Source organism: Hemiscyllium ocellatum, chromosome 44 (assembly GCF_020745735.1).
Source record: "Hemiscyllium ocellatum isolate sHemOce1 chromosome 44, sHemOce1.pat.X.cur, whole genome shotgun sequence".
Lineage (NCBI taxonomy): Eukaryota > Metazoa > Chordata > Chondrichthyes > Orectolobiformes > Hemiscylliidae > Hemiscyllium > Hemiscyllium ocellatum.
Genome location: NC_083444.1, coordinates 21,795,478 through 21,812,154, shown reverse-complemented (window position 1 = coordinate 21,812,154; position 16,677 = coordinate 21,795,478). Strand labels below are relative to the sequence as shown.

Here is a 16,677-nt window from a genome sequence, read left to right as displayed (position 1 = left end):
CTCAAGCTGCTCTGTGAGAAAACATTCCAAAGACTCTCAACCCTCAGAGATTCCTCCCCATCTCAGTGTTAATATGGTACCCCTTGATTTGGAGATGACGTTGTCTGGTCTGACACACTCACATGTGGAGAAACATCCTCTCAGCATACCTTGTCAAAGCTCTGAACAATCCCCCATGTTTCAATGAAATCACCTCAATCTTCTAAATTCCAGTGAATAGGGGCCCAACCTGTTTCATCTTTGCTCATAAGACAATCCCTCCTTACCAAGGATCGTTCTGGGTGTAGGTTTGTTAGCTTTCTTCCGGTTCAGCGAGCAAACCTACATCCAGAACCTCAACCTGAGCTACAAATCTACTCAAAACTCGCTCAGGATCATCCTAGTGAACGTGGTCTCAACTGTCCCTAATCGTTCCTTAAATACAGAGACCATCTTTATGCACGATGCCTTTCAGACTTATAGGAGGTATCAAGCTCCACACAGTAAGTTAACACAAATGACTTAACTTCAACAGGGCACTGGTGAGAGTCATCTGGAAGGTGGTGTACAATACTAGTCACCATACCCTTAGAAGGATGTGCTGGAAACATTTTAGACCACTCTAATACCTGAAATGAGCAGATCACCTTATGAGGAAAGTGTTGCCAGGCTAGGCCTGTATTCCCCTGGAGTTGAGATGGGTCAGAGGTGATTTAATTGAAACAGAGAAGATCCCGACAGGACTTGACCTGATGGGTGATGAAGGGAGTCGAGAGTATGGTGCTGGAAAAGCACAGCCGGTCAGGCAGCATCCGAGGAGCAGGAGAACCGATGTTTCAGGCAAAAGCCCTTCATCAGGAATGAAAGGTGAAGGGCTGTTGCTCGAAACGTCAATCCTCCTGCTCCTCGGATGCTGCCTGACCTGCTGTGCTTTTCCAGCACCATACTCTCGACTCTAACCTGCAGTCTTCACTTTCGCCTGGGTGGAGAAAGAATGGTCAGTTCCTGTGACAGTTTTCACACTGGGGGGGGGGGGGGGGGGGGGGGTCATGTTTTAAAAAGAGGGGTGCACATTTAAAATAGAGATGAAGAAATACTTTTTAATTCTCTCCGAGGGTTGTAATTTTTGGAATTTCCTTCCTATTTTGAGGCAGCTGATGCACAGTCGTTCAATGTTTTTTCAAAGGCAGAGATCAATAGGCTCTTGACGATCCAAGAGGATGAAAGATTATCAAGAGGTTGTGCAGTGATTACTTATTGAATGGTGAAATATACTCAAAGGCCCGAGAGACCAATTCTAGGTGGAATGTACAAAGCCTAACCACATTTTAACATTCGATGAACGTTTGAGGACCCTGGGTCTATCTTTGATGGAGTTCTGAAGGATATGGGGGGGGGGGGATCTAATTAAAATATACAGAACACTAAAGGCCGAAACAGAGAGGATGTTGGGAAGATGTTTCCCATTAGTAGAAGGGACTAGGACACGAGGGCACAGCCTTAGAGTGAAGGGAAGATCTTTTACAATGGAGAGAAGGAGTAATGTCTTCCGCCAGAGAGTGAAGAATCGATGGGATTCACTGCCACAGAAGGCTGTGGGGGCCAGGTCACTGGGTATATTTAAGACGGAGATGGATAGGTTCTTGATTGTCAAGAGGATCAAGGGTTATGGGGAGAATTGGGTTGAGAAACTTATCAACCATGATTAAATAACAGACTGAATGGCCTAACATCTCCTCCTACTTCTGACTGGGTGAAAGCGAGGACTGCAGATGCTGGAGATGAGAGTCGAAAGTGTGGTGCTGAAAAAAACACAGCAGGTCAGGCAGCACCCGAGGAGCAGAAGAATCGATGTTTCAGGCATAAGCCCTTCATTCTTTCATTCCTGATGAAGGGCTTTTGCCCGAAACATCGATTCCCCTGCTCCTCGGATGCTGCTTGACCTGCTATGCTTTTCCAGCACAACACTCTCGACTCCTATGTCTTACAATGTAACCAGGCACCTTCCTTCTCAGTGCTTGTGCTTGTATTCCTTCTGGTTCACTGGTGTCGGGGGTGGGGGGGCCTGGTTTTGATCGGACTGTGGTGGGAGAACAAGCGTGTGCGAGATTTCCGGGGCATCTGAAATGAAGGATCCTTTTTCAGCACACCAGCCAAATGCCAATTTGGTTTGCAAATAAGTTATTCCTGGAATAGCTTTTAATATGCAAACCAGGGGAAGGGTGATGGAGGCGGAGGGATGTAGGGGACTCCTACAAACGAACACAAATCTTCCTCCTCAGCCCAACGGCCAGCCACCTTTTCCAGCATCACTGCCCCATCCTTCAGTTTTCCTCCTCCCTCATTTCCCCAAAACAGAAGGAGCTTCCTGGGGAACACCATCGGCCCTACCTGCCCCCAAAGGCAGGGGAAGCTCCAAGGGGAAGGGATGGCCTAGTAACATTATTACTAAGACTATTGACCAAGCTAATATACTGGGGATCTGGGTTCAAATCCCATCACAGGAAATGGTGGAATTTGAATTCAGTAAATATCTCGAATCATGAGTCAATTGCTGATAGTCATGAAAACCCATCTTGTTCACTAATTCTGGTCTCCTTCCTATCGGAAATATATTGTGAAACTTGAAAGGGCTCAGAAAAGATTTACAAGGATATTGCCAGGGTTTGAGGGTTTGAGCTATCGGGAGAGTCTGAATAGGCTGGGGCTGTTTTCCCTGGAGCGTCGGAGGCTGAGGGGTGACCTTATAGAGGTTTATAAAATCATAAAGGGCATAGATAGGGTAAGTAAACAAAGTCTCTTTCCTGGGAGGGGGGAGTCCAGAACTAGGGGGCATAGGTTTAGGGTGAGAGGGGAAAGATATAAAAGAGACCTAAGGGGCAACTTTATCATGCAGAGGATGGTACGGGTATGGAATGAGCTGCCAGAGGAAGTGGTGGAGGCTGGGACAATCACAACATTTAAGAGGCATTTAGATGGGTATATGAATAGGAAGGGTTTGGAGGGATATGGGCCGGGTGCTGGCAGGTGGGATTAGATTGGGTTGGGATATCTGGTCAGCATGGGTGGGTTGGACCAAAGGGTCTGTTTCCGTGCTATACATCTCTGACTCTGATGCCCCTTAGGGAAGGAAACTGCCAACCTTAACTGGTCTGGCCTACATGTGACTCCAGACCCACAGCAATGTGGTTGACTGTTAAATGCCCTCTAGGTAACCACGGATGGTCAGCAATGCTCCCATCCTGTGAATGAGTAAAGAAACCATCTACTTCCTCTCATCCCCTACTGCTGTCATCCTGGCTTTCAGTAATGATTGAGTGTTTTTTGAGGAAGTAATAAAGAGGATTGAAGAAAGCAGAGCGGTGGATGTGATCTATATGGATGTCAGTAAGATGTTCGACAAGGTTCCTCATGGTAGACTGGTTAGCAAGGTTAGACCGCATGGAATACAAGGAGAGCTAGCTACTTGGATGCAGAACTGGCTTGAAGGTAGAAGACAGAGGGTGGTGGTGGTGGGTTGCTTTTCAGACTGGAGACCTGTGACCAGTGGTGAGTCACAGGGGTCGGTGCTGGGTCCTCTGATTTTCATCACTTATATAAATGATTTGGATGTGAACGTAAGAGGCACAGTTAGTAAGTTTGCAGATGACACTAAAATTGGAGGTGTAGTGGACAGCGAAGAGGGTAAAGTCAGGAGAACGAAACCTTGATCAGATGGGCCAATGGGTCGAGGAGTGGCAGATGGAATTTAATTTAGATAAATGTGAGGTGCTGCATTTTGGAAAGACAGATCAGGGCAGGACTTTTACACTTAATCAAAGAACCCCAACCGTGTGAAAACAGGCTATTTGGCCCAACAAATCCACACCGATTCTCTGAAGAGTAATCCACCCAGACCCATTCCCCTCCCTTATTACTCGACATTTACCTCTGACTAATGCACCTAACCTCCACATCCCTGAACACTATGGGGCAATTTAGCATGATCAATTCACCCAAACCTGCATAGCTTTGTATTAGGGGAGGAAACCGGTGGAAACCCACGCAGACACTGGGGAGAATGTGCAAACTCCACACAGGCAGTTGCCTGAGATTGGAATCCTTTCACTGTGCCTCGGTACACGTGACAATAAATTCAATTCAATGCTAACCACTGAGGCACCGTGCCACTGTCTTAATGCTAAGGTTCTAGGGAGTTTTGCTAAACACAGAGACCTTGGAATGCAGGTTCATAGCTCCTTGAAAGTGGAGTCGCAGATAGATTGGATAGTGAAGGTGGCTTTAGTATGCTTTCCTTTATTGGTCAGAACATTGAGTACAAGAGTTGGGAGGTCATGTTGTGGCTGTAAAGGATGTTGGTTCGGCCACTTTCGAATGTCGCATTTAATTCTGGTCACCCCACTATCAGAATGATGTTGTGAAACTTGAAAGGGTTCAGAAAAGTTTCACAAGGATGTTGCCAGGGTTGGAGGGTCTGAGCTACAGGGAGAGGCTGAACAGGCCGGGACAGTTTTCCCTGCAGCGAGAGTAAGGCATTCGACAAGTTCCAGAATGGTATACTCATATGTTTGTGGAATGAGCTGCCAGAGGAAGTGGTGGGGATGGGTACAATTACAGCATTTAAAAGGTATCCGGATGGGTATATGAAAAGGAAGGGTTTAAGAGGGATTCTGGGCCAGGTACTGGCAAATGGGACTCGATTGGGATATCTGGTGAGCATGGGCGAGTTGGACCGAAGGGTCTGTTTCGGTGCTCTAAGGAATGCCATGAAGCGTCTCAGAGCAAGAACAGCTTGGAGAGTCTTCTTACGGCAGAATGGGGAGCTCCATGTAACTCAAAAAGAAAGAAAATGCCCACTGGCATCAGTCCCACTGCTTCACTGATAAAAATATTAAACACATCCTGGAGTTAGGCCCAGAGCCGGGGAGTCCCAGTTACCCGCGAGGTGACGGCAACTCCTGGTTATGGTAAGGCGCCGAAGCCAGGGACTCCTGGTTATTGGTAATGAGGCAGCACCAGGGGAGCTAGGGGCTCCTGGTTGCCGGGGGAGTATAGGTCCAACAATGAGACTAGGCCTCATTGGGCGGTGTTGGTAAGGTGGGCCCAGCTAAGAAGAGATGGCACCTGAGGAATGGTGACTCCAAACTCAGTGGGTCTGAGACGGGCACCGGTCGAGGTGGGGTGACAATGCAGGTGTCCCTGGTGAGCTGGCTCTGGGTCGAGGAGGCCTAACGTACACCTTTATATTTGAGGCGTATTCTAAATGACACTGGATTGTGGCGATGGTTGGAGCTGTTTGCTGTATTTTATGGCATCGTTCACCATGAAATACAAGTGACAACAAGTCACACATACCTCCCACACTCAACCTCCACCTCAAAAGCAGACAAACATGACTTTTACATCATTGTAAGGTGACATATAACATGACAAATCGACCACCTGCCCCATCATCCAACCTGATTATGGTCAATTTCGGATTTCACGTCTGGCCCATCGCCCTAGATTGCTTTTTGTGCTGGTCAAGCCCAAATCCCAAATAAATCTATTTTATCTCTGAATAAAAATGTGAACACACGAGAGAGAGAGAGAGAGCAGAAGCAATTTGCAAGAATGGCTCCCGAGATGAGAAACTTCAGCGGCAAGGGCAGATTGAAAGAGCTGGGATTGTTCTCCCCAGAAAGACGACGTGCGAGAGGAGATCCGATAAAAAAGGTTTTCAAAGTAATGAGTGGGCCGGACAGACTGGGTAGGGAGACTCTGGTACTGAGCGTAACAGAATGAGAGAGATCGATTTAAAGTGACATTCGAATGAAGCAAGGGTGATGACAGAAACTATTTTTACTCACAGCGAGATGTAGGGTCTGGAATGCTCTGTCAAGAAACGTGATGGAGGCGGGTTCCAATGAGCCATTCAAGAGGGTACTAGATGGTTATTGGATGGAAAGAGTGTGCAGGGAAAAGGAGGCTTAGCTGGAGCTTGAGACTAGGCAAGAGAATGGTTGCAGCCACAAAGGAGAATGGTTCCCCCTTTGCTCCATGACGATTCTGTGATTCCACAGCTCAGGTTCCCCAGCTCCCTGCAGGAATTCCAAAGATTCCTACTGGTGTGAAAAGTTTCCTCATCGGCGTTCAAAATGGCCGATTCCGCATCCCGAGGCTGCGACCCACCTTTGTTCCCGAATCTCCAGCTACGGCTGGGGAGGGGAATGATTCCCATTTTGGTAACTCCCTCTCCACCACTGAAGAGTTCAAAACTGTTGGACAAAGCAGATTGGCTTGGCACTCGTGTTGGCAAGGAAGGATCAAGTTGGGCCAACTTGTCTTCCTGCCAATGACGCCACCTGGTGACAGCACCAAGGGAGGGCTAGATGGTCGGGAGGCCCAGCTTTCAGAAAGAGCCCCATTGCCATGGTGAGCCCAGTGGGGAAGTGACCTGACCACAGCGCTGGGTGATACAGTATCCCTTGAGTCATGATCACGAGCGAGCAGACTATCCGCTTGCTCCCAACTCCCAATGGGATCCTACTGTGCAGACATTAGGGGGTGGACAGGGCAACAATCTCTTCCCCCCTCGGTCAGATTGCGATTGGTCATCCCGCGGCCATTGGGGCCATCCTGATGGAGTGAACAGGAATGCTGATGGGGCCTGGCCAAGAATCTCACCGGGCCCGGGCTCTCGCGAGCTGCAAGAACATTCCGGAACCCGTCCAGCTGGGGCTGATGGTTACCCCAGGAGGAACGGCGTCTCCCTCGGATCTCTTAATGTTTCACAGCCCATCCCCAGGGGAGATGCTGACTTCCTCCAGGTCCCAGTCGGGAGCTTTCTGTCAGTTCCATTTTGATCAAACAAAACCTGTTTGATTCAGCGTCGGTTGAGTGGAACAGGGGACAGTAATTTCCAGTCAAATTGGCATGATGCCAAACAGGCTGCTTTCTCACAGAGCCGGTCAGATCCTTAGCACAAAGCAACTGAGAACTGCTAATGGAATGTCTTCTGCATGCTTGTGTTACACCCGTCCCCAGTTCACGACTCAATTCAATCTCTCTTCTCCGTCGATCACGACAAACTTAATTTAAAAACGATTTGTTCCCTCTTGGATAGCTTTTCCCAATCTATTGTGTGTGGGCATTTACATGAAGGAGGGTATGATCACAGATCATAGAATCCCTACAGCATGGAAACAGGCCATTTGGCCCAACAAGTCCACACCGACCCACCAAAGAGTAACCCACCCAGACCCATTCCCCCACCCTATCACTCTATATTTAACCTCTGACTCACACAGCCAACCTACACATGCCTGAACACTGTGGGCAATTTAACATTTCCAATCTACCCTAACCTGCACGTCTTTGGATAGGGGGAGGAAACCGGAGCAGCCGGAGGGAACCCATGCAGACACAGGGAGAACGTGCAAACTCCACACAGTCACCCGAGGCTGGAATCAGACCCGGGTTCCTGGTGCCGTGAGACAGCGGTGCTAACCACCGAGCCTCCGTGCCACTAGAGAATTTGGAGAAATAAAGAGTGATATCTTTGGGGGGGGGGGGGGAAGAGAGGAAGAAAGTGTCCATATCACAGAGGGGGATTTGCTGGACATCTGAAAGCACAAAATCATAGAAATCCTGGGAGCTTATCAGGCACATTCCAGAACTTTGTGGGAAGCTGGGGGAGTGAGTGCTGAGACCCTCACTGAGGTATTTGTATCATTGCAGTCAAGGGAGGTGCCAAAAGTCTTGAGGGTGGCTAATATGGTGTAATTATTTTAAAAAGGTGGCAAGGAAAAGCCAGGGAACTATAGACAAGTGAGTCTGACATCAGTGATGAGTAAGTTGTTGGAGGGAATTCTGAGGGGCAGGATTTACGTGCATTTGGAAAGGCAAGGACCGATTAGGGATAGTCACCATGGCTTTGTGGTCTATGCTCATGGCTTTATAAACCTCTATAAGGCCACCCCTCAGCCTCTGGTGCTCCAGGGAAAACAGCCCCAGCCTATTCAACCTCACCCTTTAGCTCAAACTATCCAATCCTAGCAACATCCGGGTACGATTCCAGCCTTGGGCCACTATCTGTGTGGAGTTTGCACATTCTCCCAGTGTCTGCGTGGGTTTCCTTCGGGTGCTCCAGTTTCCTCCCACAGTCCAAAGATGTGCAGGTTAGGGTGAATTGGTCATGCTAAATTGCCCATAGATTTAGGTGCATTAGTCAGGAGTAAATATTAGATTAGATTAGATTAGATTAGATTACTTACAGTGTGGAAACAGGCCCTTCAGCCCAACAAGTCCACACCGACCCGCCAAAGCGCAACCCACCCATACCCTTACATTTACCCCTTACCTAACACTACGGGCAATTTAGCATGGCCAATTCACCTGAATATGGGGAATGGGTCTGGGTGGGTTACTCTTCGGAGGGTCAGTGTGGACTAGTTGGGCCGAAAGGGAATCTAATCTAATCTAAAAATCTTTTCAGAACCCTTTCAAGTTTCACAATATCCTTCTGATAGGGAAACCAGATTTGCACACAATATTCCAACAGTGGCCTAACCAATATCCTGTACAGCTGCAACATGACCTCCCAACTCCTGTACTCAATACTCTGACCAATAAAGGAAAGCATACCAAACACCTTCTTCACTATCCTATCTACCTGCGACTCCACTTTCAAGGAGCTATGAACCTGCATTCCAAGGGACATACACACGTGTGCACTGAGAGATGGAGACACAGAGACAGACAAACAGACAGCCAGGAAGACAATGCAGCAAGATTCCAGCAGTGGCCTTGACATCTTGATTGAATTGTCACTCTCTGCACCGAGTTTGGTTGAGGTTGGTTTATTGAGGACAGGACCTCTGTGAGACTCCCCATCTCTGAAGTGGGACCAAGGTATCAATCGGTATTTTCAGCAAGGTCTTGGTTTTCTATCAGATCCAAAATGCATCACCACCAATAGTGTGACATCATCAAACACGCTCCGTCTCACTGGGGGCTCTGAACCTCCGATAGCGCGGCACTCCCTCGGCGCTGCAGCGCTCCCTCGGCACTGACCCTCTGACAGTGCGGCGCTCCCTTGACGCCAACCTTCCAACATTGCAGCGCTCCCTCGGCGCCGACCCTCCGACAGTACGTGCTCCCTTGGCACCGACTCTCCGCCAGTGCGGCGCTCCCTCAGCGCTGACCCTCCGACAGTACGTGCCCCCTTGGCGCTGCCCCTCAACAGTGTGGGGCTCCCTCGGCACCAACCCTCCACAAGTGCAGCGCTCCCTCGGCCCCGACCATCCGACAGTACGTGCTCTCTTGGCGCTGACCCTCCAACAGTGCGGGGCTCCCTCGGCGCCGACTCTCTGCCAGTGCAGCGCTCCCTTGGCGTCGACCCTCTGACATTGCGGTGCTCCCTTGGTGCTGACCCCATGACAGTCCCTCTGCATCAACCCACTCCCTTCCATCAAATAAATATTTTTTGGTCATTTCTATTTTACCTCTAGTGCCCATCGCAATTATCCTTGAATATAACTGATTCACTTGCACAGCCTTTTCAGAGGGGGAACCAACAATCAATTCCATTGCTGTGTGACTGGAGTCACATGGTTGCCAAACCAGGTAAGCTGAGCAGATTTCTTCCCCAGAAAGGGCACGAACGAAAAGATAATTGAACCCGGGTTCAATTCCCGACTCAGGCGACAGACTGTGTGGAGTTTGCACGTTCTCCCCGTGTCTGTGTGGGTTTCCTCCGGGTGCTCCGGTTTCCTCCCACAGTCCAAAGATGTGCGGGTCAGGTGAATTGGCCATGCTAAATTGCCGTAGTGTTAGGTAAGGTGTAAATGTAGGGGTATGGGTGGGTTGTGCTTCGGCGGGTCGGTGTGGACTTGTTGGGCCGAAGGACCTGTTTCCACACTGTAAGTCTAATCTAATCTAAAAAAAATAAGTGTTATTTTTTAAAAAACTGACAGTTAGATTTCTGACGTGAGATTATTTGTTGAATTCAAATTCCACAATTTGTTATGGTGAGTTTTGAACTCAGATCCTAAGATTGGAGTCCTGTGTTTCTGAATTAAACGGTTGAGTGATCCTACCATTCAGATATCAACTCTCCCATCTATTGTGAGTGATGACAACCCCTTCAGTCTCCCTCCCTCCCTCCCTTTCTGTGTGCATCACACCCAGAGCTTTGTCCCAACAGTGCTTTCTGAACAGGATTTTAAAATTCACGTACATGTATTAACTTGCAGAGTCCAACAGCAAAAGTGAAACAATCATATCTGCAATTCGTGTCAGCCTCTCAGATAAAACATCTGAGGTTACTCTGCAGGTCTGGTTTCCCTCCCTAACTTGGGAAATTTTCCCTCGCCCATTCTTTGCCTAAATGCCATCTTTTGAAAATTCTCCTTCAGTCTGCTCCCACCTTCAATAGGGGTTAGGGTTCGAGTTAGGGGATTTATTCCAGAGCACAGGAAATTGCTTTGGAAATTAAAATTCCACTCGCTTTCCTTCTGGAGAAAATCTTCTTTCCTGTCCTCACTCCACCCTGGGTGACCCAACTTTCAGGGCGTGGCTCTCATCATTTCCCGTTTATTCACAGGAAACAGGGATGGCGGACTTCCCCAGAAAAAGCTGACCTTCTTGAGGCGAGCTGAAAATGTGTCGCTGGAAAAGCACAGCAGGTCAGGCAGCATCCAATGAGCAGGAGACTTGACGTTTCGGACAGGAGCCCTTCTTCAGGACTTCTTGAAGAAGGGCTCATGCCTAAAACGTCGACTCTCCTGCTCCTTGGATGCTGCCTGACCTGCTGCGCTTTTCCAGCAACACATTTTCAGCTCTGATCGCCAGCATCTGCTGTCCTCACTTTCTCCTTCTTGAGGCGATCCAATCCACGGGGCGTGGGAACATGCACCCTCCGCCATTAAGGGAGGGGGTTCCAGGATTTTGCCCTGGAGCCTGTGAGGGAGCAGGCAAAAGGTAAACTGACCCTTTCTCAGAGTAAGTGAGGACTGCAGATGCTGGAGATTAAGAGTCAAGATTAGAGTGGTGTTGGAAAAGCACAGCAGGTCAGGTCAGGAATTCCTGAAGAAGGGCTCCTGCCCGAACATCGATTTTCCTGCTCCTCGGATGCTGCCTGACCTGCTGTGCTTTTCCAGCACCATTCTAATCTTGACCCTTCCCAGAGGAGCCAAGTCAGCAATGGGATAGGAAGGTATCTGCAATCTTGGTGGGTCGAAGGGTCTGTGCCTGTTCTTTGCTCTGTCACTGCAGGGGCGGGAGTGGCATTGAGAAATGGGAGGTCAATAGGCTGCATACCAGCCACCTTCCTGCCCCAGGTAAACAGACCATGGTAAGATTGATGGTGTTGACCCCAGGATTTCATCTACAATTGCACAGTGGCTCAGAGGTTAGCAGAAATGATTGCTGGGCCCCTTGCTGAGATATTTGTATCATCAGTAGTCACCGGTGAGATGCCGGAAGACTGTAGGTTGGCAAACGTGGTGCCACTGTTTAAGAAAGGTAGTAAGGACACGACAGGGAACTACAGACCGGTGAGCTTGACGTCAGTGGTGGGCAAGTTGTTGGAGGGAATCCTGAGGGAAAGGATGTACATGTGTTTGGAAAGGCAAGGACTGATTAGAGATTGCCAACATGGCTTTGCGTGTGGGAAACCATGTTTCACAAACTTGATTAAGTTTTTTTAAGAAATCACAAAGAGGATTGTTGAGGGCAGAGCGATAGATGTAATCTATATGGACTTCAGTAAGGCATTCAACAAGGTTCCCCATGGGAGACTGATTAGCAAGGTTAGATTTCACGGAATACAGGGAGAACTAGCCATTTGGATACAGAACTGGCTCAAAGGTAGAAGACGGAGGGTGGTGGTGGAGGGTTGTTTTTCAGACTGGAGGCCTGTGGCCAGTGGAGTGCCACAAGGATCGGTGCTAGGCCCTCTACTTTTTGTCATTTATATAAATGATATAGATGTGAGCATAAGAGGTATGGTTAGTAAGCTTGCAGATGACACCAAAATTGGAAAAGGACAGCAAAAATATTAACTCAGATTACAACAGGATCTTGATCAGATGGGCCAGTGCACTGAGGAATGCTGGATGGTGTTTAATTTTGATAAATGTGAGGTGATGCAGTTTGGGAAAGCAAGTCTTAACAGGACTTATACACTTAATGGTAAGGTCCTAGCGGGTGTTGCTGAACAAAGAGACTTTGGAGTGCAGGTTCATAGCTCCTTGAAAGTGGAGTCGCAGGTAGATAGGATAATGAAGGCGGCGTTTGGTATGCTTTCCTTTATTGGTCAGAGTATTGAGTACAGGAGTTGGGAGGTCATGTTGCAGCTGTACAGGACATTGGTTAGGCCCACAGTTGGAACATTGCGTGCAAATCTGGTCTCCTTCCGATCGAAAAGATGTTGTGAAACTTGAAAGTGTTCAGAAAAGATTTACAAGGATGTTGCCAGGGTTGGAGGATTTGAGCTACAGGGAGAGGCTGAAGAGGCTGGGGTTGTTTTCCCTGGAGCGTCGGAGGCTCTGGGGGTGATCTTATAGATGTTTATAAAATCATGAGGGGCATGGATAGGATAAATAGACAAAGTCTTTTCCCTGGGATCGGGGGGGTCCAGAACTAGAGGGCATGGGTTTAGGGTGAGAGGGGAAAGATATAAGAGAGACCTAAGGGGCAACTTTTTAACGCAGAGGGTGATACTGTATGGAATGAGCTGTCAGAGGGAGTGGTGGAAGCCGGTACAATTGCAACATTTAAAAGGCATCTGGATGGGTATATGAATAGGAAGGGTTTGGAGGAATATGGGCCAGGTGCTGACAGGTGGGACTAGATTGGGTTAGGATATCTGGTCAGCATGGATGGGTTGGACTGAAGGGTGTGTTTCCATGCTGTACATCTCTATGACACTGTTACCTCACAGCAGTAAGGACCTGGGTTCGATTCCAGCCTTGGGCAACTGTCTGTGTGGAGTTTGCACACTCTCCCCGAGTCTGCGTGGGTTTCCTCCGGGTGCTGCAGTTTCCTCCCACAATCCAAAGATGTGCAGGTCAGGGTGAAGTGGACATACTAAATCGTGTTCAGGAATGTGTAGATTAGGTGCATTAGACAGGGTAACTGTCGAGTAATAGGGTCAGGAGAATGGGTCTAGGTGGGTTACTCTTTGGAGAGTCGGGAACTTGTGGGCTGAATGGCCTGTTTCCACCCGGTAGGAATTTATAAATTGCCCTGAGACTGTCATGAGGGGAGCACGGACTGAGACAATGACCGTTTTTGTATTTTGACTTCACAGCAGAAGTGGAAAGGGGTTTTCCTGTTCCTTGGAGGAGAGCCCTGGGTGTGGCTGGAACAAACAGAGTCAGCTACACAAGAGCAAATACGTCTCAAACCCACTCCAACACTCCACTCGACAGGCTATCAGGTGGAGGCTGCTGATCTATTGGGATAGCGATGCTTTCCCGGGTCGAATACCTCGGGCACATTTGCTCTCAGCAAGCTCAGACATCGGGGAGGCCAGAGAACTGTTGGTCATCCAGCCTTCCGGGTGAGGGCGAGGGCGAGGTTAGTGCCATAAACCGCTCCCCCCTCCCTGGCTCGGCACTGAAATGGAACTCAGACAAAACTGACAAACAAGGAGCCTCCTCCCACAGCCTGAACGCTCACCTCATTCAACACACCAACAAAGCTCAAAGACCCGCCTAATTCACAGCAGATTCTTTCCTACACTCTCTCTCACTCTCACTCTCACTCTCTCAGGGTATCCCAGCTTTCTTTTAAATTTCTTCACTGCCTCACTCTTTTCCAAATCCCTAACCCCTCCCCTGGCCCCTGCACCCCCTCCCTGTCCTTGTCCCCTCCTCCAGCCCCTGCAACCCCTCCTTGTCCCTGTCCCCTCCCTCGGCCGCTGTCCCCTCTTCCAACCCCTACACCCCCTCCCTATCTCTGTAACTTCTTCCAACCCCTACACCCCCTCCCTATCTCTATAACCTCCTCCAGCCCCTACACCCCCTCCCTATCTCTGTAACTTCCTCCAGCCCCTATACCCCTCCCTATCTCTGTAGCCTCTTCCAGCTCCTATACCCCCTCCCTATCTCTGTAACTTCCTCCAGCCCCTACACCCCCTCCCTATCTCTGTAGCCTCTTCCAGCCCCTACACCCCCTCCCTATCTCTGTAGCCTCCTCCAGCCCCTACATCCCTCCCTATCGCCCTGCCACTGACGCTGGCCTGGATCCCAACCTCTGCAATACCCTTCCCCTAAAACTGTTGCTGATTTCTGCTCCTGAAATGCTCATTCACTTCCTGAGACCCGCTCTCGGCTGGCGTGGAGGAGGGGGTGTGGGGAGGTTGGATTTTGACCTGCAGCTCCAGAAAGGGAGGCAGGAAACGGCTGCTATATAAATGCAAAGCGATGTTGTTGAATACTGCAGCTAAATTTAAAAATAAAACTCGCTCCCAATCTCGCTGGGATTAAAACAGGGGCACACAGAAGTTCAATCGCCCTTTGTAAACCCTGTGACAGGGAGCTATTCCTTGCATTCCCCAGTAAATTACTCACTTGAATTAATTCCAGGAAGCTGAAGATTCCCGTTAAAGCGGCTGGGCCAGGAACACACACGGAGAAATCCCTCGCCAGATTTCCCCCTCAATTAGCCCAGGATCGCGCTCACTCCCCTCGGCAAAAGTCGAACTGAGGACTGATTTCAGACTGCAGGCTGGCAGAGAGAAATGGCAGAACAACTGGGACGGAACCAAACTCCGCCTGAAAACCGAGCCTCCCCGAAAGGGGAAAAACACTAGGACAACGCCTGCGAACACACAGAGAGAGCTGGAAGAGATTTAAAGCAACACTCCACTCCCGGCCTTGAAAGGAAGGCGTCCTGCAGCAACTTTTTAAGGTGCGTTCCTCAGGGAATATTTAAAGGGAGAATTTTTGCTTTGAAAGCCACTAGGTATATAAAGTAGATTACTTTCTGGTACACTGAGTCGTGATGTGGAGATCCCAGTGCTCGACAAAGTTAATAATCACAGGTTATAGACCAACTGGTTTATTTGGTCAAAAAACACACCCCAGGTCCAACAGGTTTAATTGGAAGCACTAGCTTTCGGAGCACTGCTCCTTCATCAGGTGGTTGTGGAGCAGAACCATAAGTCACAGACTTTAAAGTACCATGACTACAAAGTCATGGATTGTAATATTAATCAAATTTCGCTTAAGTCTCTCACCTTTTAGAATGAACATGTTAGTTTCGGTTCCTTTGTACGTAAAGTCCAGAACCTTTTCAAAGTTACTTTGTTCATACCTGCAATGCATCAGCTGGGCTGAGAACACACCTATTGTTAAAAGCTATCCTCAGAATGTAACTTTTAAAGAGTTCTACGGTTTACATATGAGGGATGAGCCAGCAAAGAATAAAATAAAAGTGAATTGAATGAATGAAAAATCGAAGACAACCTTTCTCGTCAATGCAAGATAGCAGACGATGACACATCCCTCCCAGATCATCTCAATGCCTTCTATGCTCGTTTTGAGCGGAATTTCGGCGGAGGTAAACACCTATTCCGACAAGTCCTGATGAACCTATCCCAACACTCACTGCATCAGAGGTCAGATCAGTTTTCCTTCGTGTGAATCCAAGGAAGGCGATGGGACCAGACGGAGTACTAGGCCATGCACTCAGGACACACGCAGATCAACTGGCAGAGATCTTCTCCGACATCTTCAACCTCTCCCTGCAGCAGGCCACTGTCCCTGCCTGTGTCTAGAGGGCCAACATCATCCCTGTGCCTAAGAAGGTTCATGCAGCATGTCTCAATGACTACCGCCCAGTGGCCCTATCGTTGGTGGTCATGAAGTGCTTTGAAAGGCTGGTCATAGCATTAATCAACTCCAGCCTCCCCACTACCCTTGACCCACTCCAATTCGGACCAGTAGATCCACATCACATGCCATATCACTTGCCCTTCACTCCTCCCTAGAACATCTTGACACCAAGAACAGCTACGTAAGAATCCTACTCATTGAATACAGTTCAGCCTCCAACACTATTATCCCCTCGAGACTGATTACTAAACTTAGTGATCTCGGACTAAGCCCCACTCTCTACAACTGGATCCTCAGTTTCCTGACCCACAGGCCACCTTCAGTGAAGATTGGAGACAATATTTCATCCTCACTAACTCAACACTGGAGCCCCCCAGGGGTGTGTACTCAGCCCCCTACTGTACTCACTGTATACCCATTACTGAGTCACCAAAAACCAGACTAATGCCATTTATAAGTTCGCTGATGACACCACCATCGAATCTCAGATGGCGTCAGAACAGACTACAGACGTGAGGTGGAAGACCTGGAATAATGGTGCACTGAGAACAACCTAGCTCTTAATGCTGGCAAAACCAAGGAACTCATTATTGAGTTTTAGCAGGATGTTACTCATGCCGCCCCTACATACTAACAGCAGAGAGAGGTGGGACAAGTGGAGAATGTCAAGCTCCTGGGAATGGTCATCCACAACAAGCTTTCTTGGACTCTTCATGTGGATGCACTGGTTACAAAGGCCCAACAACATCTCTTCCTCCTCAGGCAGCTGAGGACATTTGGCATGACGGCGAATACCCTTGCCAATTTTTATAGGTGTGCCATCGAGAGCATTCTGTCTGGATGTATCACTACCTGGGATGGCAACTGTACCATT

General features: G+C 48.8%; 2 protein-coding genes across 4 annotated transcripts in view; one reads left to right on the top strand and one right to left on the bottom strand.

Moving 5' to 3' along the window:
- LOC132835295 (phospholipase D2-like) overlaps positions 1 to 14,808 on the bottom strand; it is a 93,701-nt gene extending 78,893 nt beyond the window's left edge. The window contains exon 1 of the mRNA XM_060854715.1: positions 14,538 to 14,808. The gene's annotated coding sequence lies outside the window, so the exon portion shown is untranslated. The remainder of the gene's footprint in view (positions 1 to 14,537) is intronic.
- The window catches only part of LOC132835296 (phospholipase D1-like), a 100,424-nt gene continuing 98,072 nt past the window's right edge, over positions 14,326 to 16,677 (top strand). For all 3 annotated transcript variants that reach the window (XR_009647302.1, XR_009647301.1, XM_060854716.1), the window contains exon 1: positions 14,326 to 14,877. The gene's annotated coding sequence lies outside the window, so the exon portion shown is untranslated. The remainder of the gene's footprint in view (positions 14,878 to 16,677) is intronic.